This window comes from Ciconia boyciana, chromosome 7, assembly GCF_034638445.1.
Source record: "Ciconia boyciana chromosome 7, ASM3463844v1, whole genome shotgun sequence".
Lineage (NCBI taxonomy): Eukaryota > Metazoa > Chordata > Aves > Ciconiiformes > Ciconiidae > Ciconia > Ciconia boyciana.
Genome location: NC_132940.1, coordinates 16548366 through 16564074, shown reverse-complemented (window position 1 = coordinate 16564074; position 15709 = coordinate 16548366). Strand labels below are relative to the sequence as shown.

Sequence of the window (15709 nt, the reverse complement as noted above, 5' to 3'; positions counted from 1 at the left end):
GGCTGTTAGAAAAAGCTTCCCAGGAGCAGAGCAGGGCACAGTCGCATTGCCAAGCTCCAGGTTTGCCTGCGAAGTATAAAGCAACAGCTGGGTAAAATCTCTCATCATAAACTCCCATTTGTGATTTGCTGCTCTTCCCACTATCTAACATAATTCGCTCAGCGGAGAGGTCCACCTCAGACTTTGGGGTGTAGAGACCTGATTTTTAGGGTACAGAATGCAGACATACAGCTAAAACAAAGCAGGCAGGATCTGCTGTGGGCCGGAAGCAAGCTTTGACCTGGAGATAACATGCAATGCATGTAAACCTTGTAAACGGTTTCATCTGCAGTCAGTGGCAGCATTCCAAATGACTAACGGAAAGAAAATCAAACCTTTCCCTAAGAGCATCCTGTAACACAGCTTTCTCATAGCTGTGAGAAAAATAAAGAATGCTTACATGGGGACAAGCTTAGATCCCATTGTCTCTGCTTTAGCATGAGATTTCTTTCATTAAAGTTTAGATCTGTTCCTACAAACACTTACCTACACAAACAAGCATATGAATTTCCATAAGATTACATGTTTGTGGGCAGAAATTATACCTCTGTTTCTTTTTCTGACAAGTGTAACAAAGGTTTGAATGGTAAATAAATGATAATTTCTCTGTGTCAGTAAAAACCACAATGTAAACTGTAATCAAACCCAATGAAAAATACCATGTCTGTAAAAAGTAAGAAATTCTTCAACTTTACAAGCTACAAATCCATCATACCACGCATGAGAAAACAGTCTGACATCTCTCTAGGATTCCCTAAAGGATTTTTCATGTGGCTTTCTGTCCTTAACAATCATTCTAGTATTTGCAAGAAGCCCACAATCTGTTCCTATTAAAATATCAGCTTACCTTGCAAGACGTTAAAGTAGAACGAAAACCATAATGCTGATCAAATTGCAATTAAATTGTCAACGAACTTCCTTCACATAATTTAACATTGTCAACTTTCTCTGTTCCAGTTCTTTCTGACCAAGAAAAAGAAAACTTTAAAATAAGCCTACTGAATATATTTATTTCTAACTGCCTTAGAAAGGTAGTTGTAGAGATTCTCATGGAAGGCCTATTTTAGCCAAGAGGCTGTGCAGAAAAGGGTAGACCGAAATTGATTTTAAAGGTATGTAGTAGTGAGGAATGTGTGATGTAAGAATGTAATAGTATGAATGAAGTAAGTTAATTAATTCATAAAACAGAAGAAAACCCAAACATTAGCAACCAGAATAAGTCAACAAAAGATTACAGCTAGTTCCATGGCAAGCATAAATCAGCCTAAACCCAATGCAGTGGTGATTTCCACTGCTTGTGAATCTGGCTCCTAACCTTGATAAACAGACAGGATACTACATAATCTATTGAGATAACAGATTAAATTTCAGTTGGGCTTTTATTTATTTAAAAAAAAAAGGGTTTTAAATTTTTTTTAAATTCTTTTGATAACATTCTTTAAACTCTTTATTTGACAAATGTTTCTCCTTTTTTTTTTTAATCTTTAATGCATTTATCTGATTAGGTCATGTGCCTTATGCTAGGATGCAAAAGACTGAAACGGCTCTTTCAGAGTGGCAAACAGCAGTTATGCACGCAGGAGGAAAAACATTGCTTAAAAGACCAAAGGGGAAGGGGAAAAAATGGTTTGAAAACGCGCATAAATCAGCACAGACCCAGGGGTTTCAGCCGGTGACGACAGGTCCCACCAAAGCGGCAGTCTGTCCGCAAATAACCGCTGGCAGCTCCCGGGGCCGCGCTCTGGCGGTGCCCCAGGCCCCTCCACCTGCCCGGGCGCAACCCGCCGCTCCCGCGCGGGCAGGAGGTGCCCGCGGCCGCCACCGAGTCCCGCGGGCGCCCGGGGAGGCTGCCCGCCCCTCACGGCGATGTCCGCTCGGTGCTCCCAGGCCAGGCGGCAGTGCCCGACTGGCGCTGCCCCGGCCTGCGCCCCTCCCCGCCCACGGCAGTCCCCCGCAGGGGTTCCGAGGCACTTCCCCGACAGCCGGAGCCAGGCCCCGGGGTCCCCACGCCCCGCGGCGGCCGGGAGGCCCGGCTCTGAGGGGCTGAAGGCAGACGGCCGCGCCCGGCCACGAAGGGGAGCGGGGAGCGTGCCCGCGCCTCCCGGCGGCCGCTCGCTGGCCCGGGCTGGCGGGGCGCTGCCCGCGCGGTTGCTAGGTCCTCCGCTCGCGTCCTCGGGCAGGGAGACAGCGCGGGCCGCTCCCACCGCGAGCGGGGAGGGGGAGACCGGCGGCTCGGCGGGGCTGGCCCCCGCCCCCGGCGCTGCCTGCCCCGCTCCGCGGACACCGCCCGCCTCTCCTCAGGCGCTCTCCTCGCACGTACCTGCGTGGGAGGGCCCGTCCTCCTCGCCCCGCCTGGCCGGCCACCGGCGGTGCCCCCTCGCGGGGAATGGTTTCTCCCAGCTCCGCGCGTAACCTCCCGCTCCTCCTCCCGCTAGTGCCCGGCTCGGCAGGCGCCGGCTCGGATGCTGCCGCCCGGGAGGCGCAGCACGCTCCGCCCGGCCTGGCCCCGCGGCTCCCCCGCGCCGCCCGGGAGGACCGGAGTGCTCGGGGGCCTCCCACCGCCCGCCCCCACAGGTAACCGTGAGGGAGCGGCGGGGCGCTCGCTCTCTCCGCCCGCGCTTCGCCTCACCCGCCGCCCCTCGGCCCGCCGCCTACCGCCCCTGCGGGGGACAGGCTGCCGGGCGCGGGGGCGCCGTCCCCGGGGAGAGGCGGCGGAGCGGCTGCCCGTGGTGATTCAGCATCGCCGCCCGCGAAGGAGGGGCGGCGGGGAAGGGCAGCCCTGCCTAGCCCGGGGGCTGCGAGTAGCGGGGAGCGGGCAGGGGTGCTGGGCAGCCGGGGGGGTGCGGGTCCCGCCTCGAGCCGTACGGGAGCGGGGTCTGTCGCCGGCTCGGGGCGATGCTCCGGGTCGGGAGCGCGGGGAAGGGCCGCCAGCCCCCGCTGCTTCTCGGGTGCCCGGCCCGAGGGCAGTGCGGGCTGCGGAGAAGTGTCCGCAGAGCCCGCGCCCGGTCCTGCAGCCCTCACCTGGGGCGGCGGCGGGGCCCCGGGCGCGGGCAGAGCGGGGCTGCGGCGCAGGTGCGGGCGGGACCGCGCGGTGCCGGCGGGCAGCGGCCCCTCGGGAAGTTTCCTGAATGCAGCGGGCAGCCCTCGTGCTGGGAGGGGAGGGTGGCTGCGTGCGTGTCGCAGTGTGAGGAATACGGAACAAGGAGGCGTTTCAGCATTAAAGATACTGATTTTCTCTTCCCCCCAAATTTTGCGTGCGACGTCCATCGTGTGTGCAGGTCGTATCGCATGTACGGCCAGATCTCTTCGGAGCCAGTTAAGGTTAAAATGGGATCGTCTGTTGGCAGTAGTACCCAGCGGAGGCTAAAATGTAGAACGAGTTAAATCTCTGGAGATGCAAGTCAAATATCTTCCTCTACTTTCTGCACTTAGTTGAAAGTCCATAATCTGTGGGATCTTTTTGAGTTTCTGCTATTGAAACCACACGTAATTGTAAGCAAAAGGGAAAAGCGATTGGTGCTGGAATTTGAACATGCTGCTGAACTCTGTGAAACTGACTTCAGGGCTCAGTGTTGATCGCTTTTGTGCCTTTCTTATCTATTTGGAGTTTGAGTACCAAAATTAGTTATTATTCCTACTGAAAAAGCCCCTAAACCAACCAAGCAACGCCTCCCCCCTCCCCCACCCCTCCCGGTTCAGTATACTTTTCTGCCTTAATCCTTCATTAATTTTATGTACCTGTCTAAATAATTTAGTACCTGTCTAAATAATACTTGGAGAAATCCTGCTGGTTGTTTTCACAATTGAAAGACTAGAAGCACTTTTCTGTGTGGGAACTGGTTGTCCCCCAAATTCTACAGAGTATCTCAAAATATACAGTGACTTGGCATCAGTAGAAGCTTTTGCCCCTGTTTTAAGTACTAGGGTGTAGCTTTTAATAGAAATAGGATGTGTGTCAATGCTACTTTGAACAAACAATGACAGAAGCAGTTATTATGGTAGGGGTTTTCATATGTGGTAGGTATAATGTCTACACTGACATATGGAAGTATTATTTTTGAAGCCAGATTCTCTGAAGACAAATGTTATAGAGTTTCAGAAAATTACATTGACTATTTAATACAGAATATGGAATTTCTTTTATAAGGAAATAATGTGTTTTTCACCTGTAGGTATTGGCAGTATTATGCAAAAAAGTCTAGAACAATGGTTGTCAATTTTTTTTTTTTTTTTTTTTTAGAAAAACGCCACCTTTCTGTATTTCTGATGATTTGGATACATTCCACATACTCCCAAAAGGATCTGCCCACCAATTTGGGAGTGTTAGAAGAGACCAGGAGATCAAGCCTGTCAGCAGTTATTAGGTAATTATTCCAGTAATCTAGCAATCATTTTATTAATCTGAGGCTCAGGTTTGCAATCAAATAAGGGTTTGTTCCCGTGCTTTGCCAAAGCTGACAGTGTTAAATTGGCAATGTAGATTAAGTTGTGGACAAGTCTGAAGAACTAGGAGATGAATTGGTCAACAAGCAGTTAAGACACTAAACCATCTTTTGTATAGTTAGGATTTTTTATAAGATCTTTATAATACTGCACATTGATAATGAAAGCCATAAATATATTTTTGAAGGTGAAATGTGGCAGAGTAATGCTGACTGCTAAATGTGCTTGCTCTGAATTGTCAGCATCAAGAAAGACTGAAATATGATTTCTTGATTTGAATCTCCATCTGTGGATATTTATTATAAGTTTTAAAAATCTCTGTAGAATACATATGGCAAATGAGTAATTTCTTGAACTTCCCCATTTTCTAACGTTCTGAGTTTTTTTTCTTTTTTTCTTCCCTGTGTTTTAATGTTGTATTAAGGAGTATTTTTACATTTAATAGATACTTGCAGATGTCTCATACAAATTGAGAACACATTATTAATTTAAGGATGGAAACTCTTAGAAAACCAAGAAACTTGAAACGAAAACTTTACGTCTGAAATAGAGAAATTGATAACATTTCCCAAGCTACCTTGCATCTACTTTTATAAAGCTTCTGTCTTGTCTTAAAAAATGAGCATGACAACATGTTGCAAGATAATTTTTTGATATGTGAGTCACTAATGTTTTTTGGTTTTGCGCTATAATTTTATCACTGTAAAGACAGCTTATTGAAATCAACAATGCTTATTTCTCATATCTGTAAGTTTCTGCAAACCTTCAGAAAATTTTGAGCATTATTGCTGCCTTGAAGTGTTGTGACTTTTGAGCCAATCCTAAATCATAAAAACACTGAATTGTATAGATATGCTTTGTATCAGTCCCTGAAGAAAAAGATGAATGCTTGTCAGTCTTCTACCTTTTTGATGAGGTATTTCCATTATCCAGAGTTGACACAGTGACTCTATAATGATCTGAGGGGGAGGGAATAGTGGTATTTTCCCTAGGCTAGAGTCTGTATGAAGATAGTGGGAGTTCATTTATTTGGAAAGATGCATGCAAACTGTCAAAGTTAAGAAAATTTGTTGCAAGTACCACAGCATACGTATTGGGGGATATTAGCTGGATTCTGGTTTTCCCTTGTGAACTTTAGAATATTTAGCCTCAGATTCACTTTTATTTTGTACGCACCTAGGAAGTTAACTGAGGCCGTTTGACTTCGGCAGTAGGATTCAAATGGCCCTTATTAAGCATGAGGAAGCTCTTTAGAGCTCCATTAACACTCAACTAAAACCCTGCCAGAATGGTACTTTGCAACTACTCCTTTTGCAGACATTACGAGCTTCCTTTAAAGTTTACTGGAACCAAAGAGCCTTTTTAACATTAATATTTAAAATACTAATGTATTTTAAATTTATAATGGAATTCACTATCTACTACACTGATGGGTAAGAGAATCATCTGTAATTGAGAACAGATATGGGAGAAAAAATGTTGAGACATACGGTCACACCTTTGAATCTGTTGGGTATTAGAGCAAATCTTCCTGTTCCACAGTAGCACCCCTCTTGGACCCAGAAGCTTTTTCAGACCAGGAGGTTCTCTAGTGCCTCAATCTACTGGATACTCTTCTTTGTGGTGGTGGATGCAGGTTCTGTAGGGGTTAAAATCTTAGCTTTTTGCTTGTTCCCGATGTTCTTCCTTGCCTTCTCTCTGAAATGTTCATACAGCTGTACAAAATAGTTTTAAAATGCTACCACATCAATTTATACTCGCTTATTGACATTTTTGCTCTTGCCTTGAATTCCATACACCAGGCAGGAAACAAGCTCTAACATAATAGAATAGATTTTTGGTTTTGTGTTTTAAAGGACTAAATGAAGCAGGCATAATGGTTCTTGCCTGCAGTATCAGTTTTAGTCCGAATACAGGGTCTCCAAAATGAAGACCAATGTATATAGTTGTAATATTTATTTTCCCAATGTTAAAAATATAAGTCCAAGTAGTTTAAAATGTTAAAAATATAGGTATTAATTTAAAAAAAATATTTGCTTCAAAGGCAATATTTAAGAATATAATCACATGTTTTTTGAAGAGCATTCATCTCTGGGGACACAGAAACAATACTGCTTTATGGACAGCCCAAATTAACAATAATAATGAAAGATGTACAAAATAAAATAACAGTCTGATTTAGGACTCACTTTTCACTTTCCTTTCTGTGGAGTAAGTGGCATGCCAATTCCCACTTATGCTTGTATTTGGTTTTGGAAGGTTATCAGATTGAAGTCTAATATGCACCACTGCTCAAATGCACCTTAGATGGCTGCATTACTGCTAATTGATAGAAAAACTGACTGCCTAAAAGGATGGAAGTGCTTTATGCTGCAGTTCAGAAGCCCCTTCTGGCCAGCAGTAGTAACAGAGTACTAACAGTCACTCTTAAGAAGAAAGAAAGACTATATCCACTTTTCATATATAATAAATGCTACAGAAAGAATTGAGGGGGGTATGGGCTTCACAGTTAGACACAGCGATGTGTTGACAAGTTTATTTTCATCCTTGCTTAGTAGCAAAATGCTAAATATATTCTTCTTTGGTTACATTAAAGTATGTTTCCTTCCAGCTTTGTCCTTGGGTTGACATGTGTTTGTTTTATTTTTAGCACTTGAAAACCAGCACAGTAATATACCTATAGGGTGCAGTGGAAGCATTGGAGTATAGCATGAGAAAATGAAATCAGAATCTTGGTACTGAATTCATGCAGGTGAAGAGGCAAAGATCTAGATACTGTTTATGAACACAAAAAAGAGTGGACTGACAGGGCAGAGGATTGTGAGATTTGATGGGGAAATTGCTCTTATTTGCTTGCTCAGAATGGACTTTTCTTGAAAAGTATAGAACAGAGCTATGTGATGGAAGTCTGCATTTTCTTTGCTTTTGTGGGTGATTGTCATGTGTTTAGTGTTTGTTGAACATTAAATTTCTGTGAATTTGTTATATTGTTTTATCCTTCCAAGCTTATCTTGGTGGGGTGCGGGGTGGGAGAACTGTGCTAAAACACTTTAAATGAATTATTGATGGAAGAGATCTGAAAGATGTGCAGTTTATTCACCGAGGAAGAAACACCCTTTTTTATTGCATTTTATTTCATGTGGCTTTTTAGAGGGATATAATATTATCCTAACTTTTTATCTTTATGTCAACCTGAAGTCTTTGAAAGATTATAAATTACTAGTGAGCATTAACAATAAGGCATTAATTTGAATAAAAGATTTTTTGCTTAAAAATGAACAAGAGTCATATTAGAACATGACTTTGGTACGTTTTGTACCATTTTAAAAATGGAAGCATTTTCTGAAAAGAATGCTTCTGAGGATGGAGAGGATATATTCAGTAAGTAAAATAAAGCGTTACTGCATGATGAGACAGGAATCAGTGCTGTTTTGGACTGTGGCAAGATCTTTAGTAGAGTTGGGAATCTTGTAGGATATTGACCCAGAGCAACGTCCGCAAGTGAAGAAATAGAAGAAAAGTGAGGGAACAATACAGCATTAGATTTGAAATTCTGGACACCAGTTGAGAAATGATGCAGTTAATGATCCCAAGCAGTCGCTTAAAAAAGCCTATGTATTACTTCTTCTGTTGTCTCTAGGTATGAAGAGAAAATGAAAGGACATTGTGGCCTTTCTGCCAAAAGCAACACTCAGGAATACAAACACATATAGGAAGCAAGTATTTAATTTTCTCAGAAAACACCGAAGAAAATTTATGAGAAATGAAAATAAAAATATATATTCTTGCGAGTAGGTGGTTGGGAATGTCTGATACAGATAGTCAACACACGGTTTAGTTTCATTGATAAAGAAGAAATACCTCTCAGTCAGTCGTGGGACATGCATGCATAATGCTGTTCCAGCTGTTTGAGGATAACGGATTAATGGTCCAGTTGAGGCTGATTATCTACAACAGCTGGATGTAAGAAAATTGGAACCAAGACAGTATGAGGAGTCTGTGGGAAGAGACTTCAGGAGAGATGTCCAGATTTCACTACCAGTTCTGTGCTTCCACAGGAAATTGTGTCTCAGTTGGTTGCACTGAGTTTCCTCCTATAATTTCCCACTGTTTCAAAGTCCTTGAATTAATCTCTTCAGTTTTGGAAGATATACCTGTCCAATCATGGCCCAAGTAGAGGCCTTAATCCTTGATGGGTTGTTTTTTTCATTTGTTTGGTCGGTTTTTGTTTATGTAGAGTGAGATTTTCACGCTGAGCAACTTGGATGGGATTAATCTCACCAATGTTTATACATCTACAATCCAGATACCTGCAGCTGCCTACACTGGCTATATGTAGGCTACCTGTGAAGGCACCCCAGAGAAACCAGCTCAAAATTTACATTGTAGGGGTCTACATTTATACAGATGAATCCACTGTTGTGTCTTTATATTTGAGGAATAAATGTGCTTGCAATGTCATCTGTGGGATTTCATTGTAGTGTTTTTCCCCTACTGATTTGTGTGAAAGGGAGAACCATAATTCTTATGAACTGGGGAAAACGGCAACGAACTGTGGTAGAGCTATTGAATTTTCAGAGCCTTATTTCTTTGTACTCATGGTGCAAATATGCACATTTGTTTGATTTTCTATTTCACTTGAATGGGCAAGCAAGAGAGGCATTCTCTGTTGTTCAGAGAGAACATCTACTCTTACAATCTGTAAACTAAGGGGAGAGGAAGTAAGAGGAAATGTCATTTACATATATTGTAGCCTTTGCACATTCTGCTCCCAGCTTCATTCTACCTGTATATGATTCCTGAAGGATGGCATTACAGCTAGTGGGACTACAACCACTTTATGTGAATATATCCTTCTCCATCTCACTAGAATCTGCCTCTCCACCATACTTTGTCTTTGTAGGACAGGTGTGCCAGTAGCGGCGGTGCAGTTGGTCTTGTCTGGCACATGTAATGGGCCTGACTGCTGTAAAACTGACACAACATAATGGAATGCAGTTGATTTCTCCAGAGTTTTCTCCAGTTTTTTTCTGTGAGGAGAAACAACCCCTTTGAACAAAAGAATCTTCCAAACTTTTTATTGTCATATGGCCTCCGTGGTCCACAGTCCACCCTTATTAAAATGTACTGAGCTGTCAGATCAGACCAACCTTTTCTTAAGGAAAAAGAAAAATAATACGACAAAGAAAAGTCATCTTGTGAACTGATGTCAGAAAACAATTTCTCACTGATATAAATGGACATTGTAAAAGAAAACAACCAAATTTAAGAAATGTGAACGGTTTCAGAATACTGCAGAAAGAGTTATCCCAGGAAAGGAAGTAACATTTCTCTTTCTATCACTTCACTTAAGATTTCATTTGGTTTAAAAATTGTCCTATAAGGTTTTAATCATGGCCTCACTGAAACCAAATAGGTTTGATTTCAAAACCTGAATCTCATTTGTCCAAGGCTGGAAGAGAATCATAACCATTTTTCTTATAGCAATTTATGAACTATTCATCTTCTTTAGCTTACTTCTCTGCTACTATTTTATATTATTGTGGTCTTGACCTCTTAATTCTACATTTGGAGAAATCATTGTTCTGGTTACAGTACCTCATGTCTCTGGTATAACTCCTTCCCAGTCACTGAGTCATTTTCTGTTTTTAGATTTTACTTCATTTTAGCTTATTGTTATGACTAAATCCTACTGACTTTCTTCCCACGGCTCTTGTCACACTCTAAGTAAAGTGGGAAATAATGCATTCTTTTCTTATATCATGTATCATGCCTTTCTCTTTTCACCCAAAACACAGGGGGAAAATACCTAGAAAGGGTTAAGAAAGAGATATAAAAAGTGCTAGGGATAGGCTAAATGGGAAGGAGCTGCTGCTGCAGCATGTCTTTCCCTGGTGTACCAGCGCTGCCTGAAACTGTATCAGCTGTCAATTATTGATAGAAAAATCTGTTTCCAGAGGGCTGACTCTTCAGATAGTTTCAGCAGTGCAACACTAACGGTAAGTGATTTCATTTTGCTATTTCTACTGCAGAATTATTTTAAATCTGTTTCCATATCAGTGGGAGGTCCTGGTATGACTGTTTATTCTGCAGTATGTAATCTTGTCAGTTAAATCCATGATAAATAAACATTTTGCACTCTTATCAGTAATTTGTATGCCGAAGAATTTGGTATATCATCCTGCCACATGCTGCTGCTAAGTTGTTTCTTTTTTCACTGTTGCTCTCTATTGCAGAATATGTTAATTGAAATACATTACCTTTAGTTTGAATGCTTATGCATTCTGTCCACAACATATTTTGGAATGAGTTCTTTTTCCAGGATTCTTGCACCTTTTCTCTGTTTTTATGTTCTTATCCATCCTTGAGCTTGCAGTTTATCTTCCCTTATAATAAAGAGAACTAGATTCAGGAGCAACTTCTGAAATCTTGATCCATTAGCTAGAGAAAATATGCTTCTGGAGAACAGCATGAAGCTTTTTCTGTGCCGATATATCTATATATCGCCTGCACAGTAATTTCTGTTTCTGACCCTGTGCATCCTACACGAGCTATGAAATATGAAGCACTGCCGCTAGACAGCCAAGCAGTTCTGAAAGTGATACTTGGAGCTTATAATCTTTGTCGAGAAAGAGAGAAATTCAAAGGCAACTCAGTTATTTTTAGCTGTAATCTCTACTGTGCTGAAGGTTTGATTTAAATGGACTGTAGTTTTGACATGGATGAGACATGGGTTGGTCTTGTTACCAAGTGAGTCTGTGTCTTAATTATATTCCTGAATTGTGCCACCAGCAAGGCTGTTCTGGAACTGAAACACTATGATATAAAGTCCACACAAGTCAATAAAAATGTCTATTTACTTCACTGGGCTACTGAGAAGATCCTGTTACATATGGCGTGATCTCATTTACACTATAGACTTGAGACAAATTTTGTACTTTGTGTACATTCCTTCTGAATGATGGAACTGTGAAATTTCCTGGAGAAAAGCTCTTTCTTTTCAATCAAAGGAGCATAAAAAATTGGGAAGAAGTTTCATATTTGTGAAATAATATTCAGAGTCCTGGATCAATAACCAGCTATGAATCCCAGTTTATTCTCCATTTCTTTCTGTTTGGGTTATCAGTGGTCTTCTCCTTCATTCTCATTTGTACTAACACTTTGCATTAAATATTTACTGAAAGATTTATTCTTTTGGTTAATAGGCGTGTTGTAACTTTTCCATACCTTTGTATTTATAAATGCATTTGGCTCAGTTTGGTGCGTTTCTTTTTTCCTTATCTTGTGGTCATCAGGTAAATATAATACTCTCTGGCTACAAAAAAATCTTTTATAATATGAAGGGTATGATACGTCTGAGAGAGTCAGAAGCACAAAACCATAAACATAATTTTCAGCCTAAGATAATATGATGATTAAAAAAAAGAGTGTGTGGATCAGTTCTCAGTCATGTTTTATTTTGGGTGGGGGTGGTATGTGTTGCTATAACATGGTAAGAAATTAATGTCTTTGTTTCTTTTGAATATTTGAAAACCAGTTAACTTTGCAGCCAACATGTATTTGACTGTATAAGTTTATGCCTTTCTGCTTCATTAAGAATGCACCTTTAAAAAAAACAAGATTAAAGCAGTGAAAAATCAAACTGAGCCCTGCTAAATGAATTGAATATCCCACTGCCCTAGCTTGTGGCTGAAGGCTTTTATTTCAGTACATTTCTCAAGTGTAGCTCTTAACCAACACACAATGCCCTTTTTTTTTTTAAAAAAAAAACCAAAACAAAAAACCAACTAAACACACAATCCAGAGCCAATTGCTTTTACGTGTTGCTTTTTGGGAGCTGACCAAGATGGATGAGGACAGGGCTAACTGTGATATTGTTCCAAACTTGGAACTGTGCTGCTGCTGTGATTAAAGTCATGAAGGCAAATAGGCATACTTGGGGCAGTTATCTCCACAAATTCTGGAGTTGTTTTAAACTGCATTAAAAGCTATGATGCCAATGTCAGTATGGTCTCTGTACCTCAGAGGCAATGTATGATTACTCAATAAATAAACGGTTCAATACTACAGGGTTGCATTAGTAATGCTGTACATATCATTCATTCTGTACGTTATTCTGATCCTCTGAGTTCAAGCATATCCCGGAAAATTACTTTTTGATAGGCTATTCTCATGCTTTGTTCTTTTAAGCAAAAATTAAAGCTAGTGTGTATAAAGTCTGATGCACTTCATTTTTCTCTCTTGTTTTGGGTATTCAAAGTGTTCAGTTTAGGGTCAATATTTAAGGCCTGTTATTTTTCTAGGCTTTCTGACTACATGCTGTATTTCTCTACAGGTAAGGAATATAAACACAAAATATTCCTATACTAGCATGCTGGAGTCTTGTCTCATTACTGATGAGGATAGTGACTCTATTTAGATCCCCTGCAATGGATAAAAATAGCGTGACATGGAGGGTTTGGAGCCAATCCAGCCTTTTAAAGGAATTTTTATAAATTGGGTCAATTCCAGTTAGAGAAGCTTCTGAGGACTTGCATCCTTTTGAAACTGCTGATTTTCTCCTGTTTTCATTTGCAAAAATAATTTCAAATCAGTGGTACTCCATTGAGCCCCACATACTTAGCTGTGGGGAGGAAAGCACGTTTTTGCTGAAATGTTTTGTAGCTGCTGGAGTTTCTGGCTGGCTTTCAGTTGTTTGTAAAATACTACTAGCACTGGGTGTTGGTTGCAGTAGTCTTAGTGGTACTGTAGGCCAACCGCGAGTATTTCTGACTGTCATTTATTCTTTACAGAGTAGAAGTATATGGCACGGTCATTAAAATATTAGAGGTCTACCTACTCTCATACAAGCATATGAGTATTCTCAGTGGAGCTGAGCAAATTGATTGGAAGTGTCAGTATAATATGATAAACAATTCGGTGATCATGTATGAGCATCTTTCCTGTACTTTCATGGTCAAGAAGACTTTGAATAGATGTTTCTTGTGAGTGCACTTGGTAGCTTATTCAGGGCCTGATTTTTGTCTAACGTTTTCACATCAGGTGCTGAAACTGCAGGCTAATGTCTGCTGACTTACATTTCAGGCTGCTGTGGGAGCGTGGTCCTTGTTGCTAAACTAGAAAACATTGTTATGTGGCAGCATGTGAATTAGGGTGATGTAATCCTCAATCAGAGTCATAGTGGGCCATGTGTGATGACTGCAGTCCTCATCTAGAGATGCTGAAATAGATCTATGAATAGTAGGCCTGTAAAATATGAGATGTAATGGGGCATACTTCATGTGGGGCTAACATGTGGCTCTTGCAATACCCAGAGGTCTGTAGAAATGATTTTAACCATATTTGTGTTCTTGTATTCCTGAACTTGAGGCTGTTTTCACACCAAGCCAATGCCACCAACTTGAAGCAAGGGAGGGAGACTTGGATGTGTGAGGGAGAACCTTCTAAAGATACCCCCCCACCTTTTTTTTTTTTTTCTTCTCCAAGATCCTTAGTAAATCTCCCCCCAAGGGCTATTTATAATATAAGGAATCATTGCAAATGTATCAGCTTCATTAAACTATTAGTGCTTTTTCTGTTCTACTAAGACAACTATGCTGATATATGTAAAATGTTAAATTGTCCTATCTTGTAGATGCCTAAGATCTCTAGCTCTTGCTAGAGAAATAAATCTTTTGAGAAGAGAATGATAGAAAAAGAAAGGAATAGTTTAATTCCAACAGTGATTAGTGTGTGGTGTACACAATTTAAAACACCCTGTGATACATGTTGGTGTATGTTGACTTGCTGTAATGAAGAGCATGGATGGCACACCGCAAAGTCAGAAGCAGAGCACAGATGTTCCCACAGGTGCCGCAACTCAATTCCTCTCCTAACTCTCTCTTGTTTACCCTTTCCCCTACCGAAACCACACTGCTAATGTCAGACTTCAATATTACCATTACACATAGTCTTTATTGCACATTATCATCTCTGTTTCTCTCATTAGCGGCCATGGCTGCCTCACCACAAAGAGCATTGACCCTTAGCGTGGGGCAGTCTGGCAGTCAGCATAGCTTCCTGCACTCATGGTCCCCAAGACAAATCAAACAAGGGTCCTTCAGCTGTTTGTTTTCAAGGGAATGCTTAATTTGAGGTGATAGGGGTCCAGCCCTCCTGTGGGTGGTAGGTATCGTGCCACTCAGCTGTTGCTTGCAGAGCTGATGTGGCCAATGCACTCTAACATAGTGTATGTTTCTAGGCTCAAAATGCCTAGATAACTCCAACACTATTTTAAATGAAGGTGGAATGATTGTTGGTGTTGCTGAGGGTGGGTAGTTACAATAAATAGAGATGGGTTTCCATTCAGCAGTGTTCAGTGGAACTTACTGTGATCAAGGGCTAGGAATACTTTCTGTTCTAGAGTTAGTGAAATGCTGTCCTGCTGACAGATTTATGGTGTTACCAACACTTACTGAAGTGGTGAACAGTAGTACGAGACCTATGCATTGTCTATGCTTTTTGCTGACAGAGTAGAACATTAAAGCTGATATTTTTATAGTGTTGAGTGATGCAGATATATATTTTCTGAAATTAAGATTTTACTGTATAAAAACAGTTGCACTTTGGGTTGTTTGGGCTATTTTGTTAATATTTTTCCTTGCCATTATGAATGCTAAATGATGTTTATTAAAAGTTCCCTGCATATTATTTATGAATTATGAATTTGCAACTCATACGGGTTCTTTTCACTTGCCTTGTCAATGAATATATTTCCTGTGTTTTACTGAGCAAGAAAAAGGTTCAAGCATTTTTTGAAGTCTTTTTATTGTAGTCTTCTAATTCTGTCTTGCTTTCTATGATGGCCCTCTCGATATTCAGAACATAACTATGAAAGTCTATACTACTCAATTTGCTAACAGTCTGAAATATGTTATCACATTAGAAAGGGCTTTTGAAGGGTGAGAATGAGCCAACATTGTGTGCTCTGCTATGAAAGACACTTTGGAGGTCATTTTTTAAAGAGAAAAATCAATCTTCAGCTTTGAAAGCTTTGACATTGATTTAAATTTGGCCAAGGACTTGAAGTTTCCTTTTGGAAAATGGATGAATGCAAAAAGAAGCAATATTGCTTCAAGGCAACGCTGAAAAGAAAAACAAATTGCTTCTGTGCCCAATTCTGATCTCTGTATATGATGGGTACGAAGTGATTAATTCCTTTGAAACACTTATGTTGTGACACTTTCAC

General features: G+C 41.1%; 1 protein-coding gene across 7 annotated transcripts in view; it reads left to right on the top strand.

Moving 5' to 3' along the window:
• Positions 1-2367: 2367 nt before the first annotated feature.
• Positions 2368-15709, top strand: part of TTLL7 (tubulin tyrosine ligase like 7) — a 77202-nt gene continuing 63860 nt past the window's right edge. For 3 of the 7 annotated variants that reach the window (XM_072868305.1, XM_072868304.1, XM_072868308.1), the window contains exons 1-2: positions 2369-2613; positions 4280-4403. The gene's annotated coding sequence lies outside the window, so the exon portion shown is untranslated. Of the gene's footprint in view, positions 2614-4279; positions 4404-15709 lie in introns of all 7 variants that reach the window. The other 4 variants (XM_072868306.1, XM_072868302.1, XM_072868307.1 and 1 more) reach the window with 3 other exon arrangements.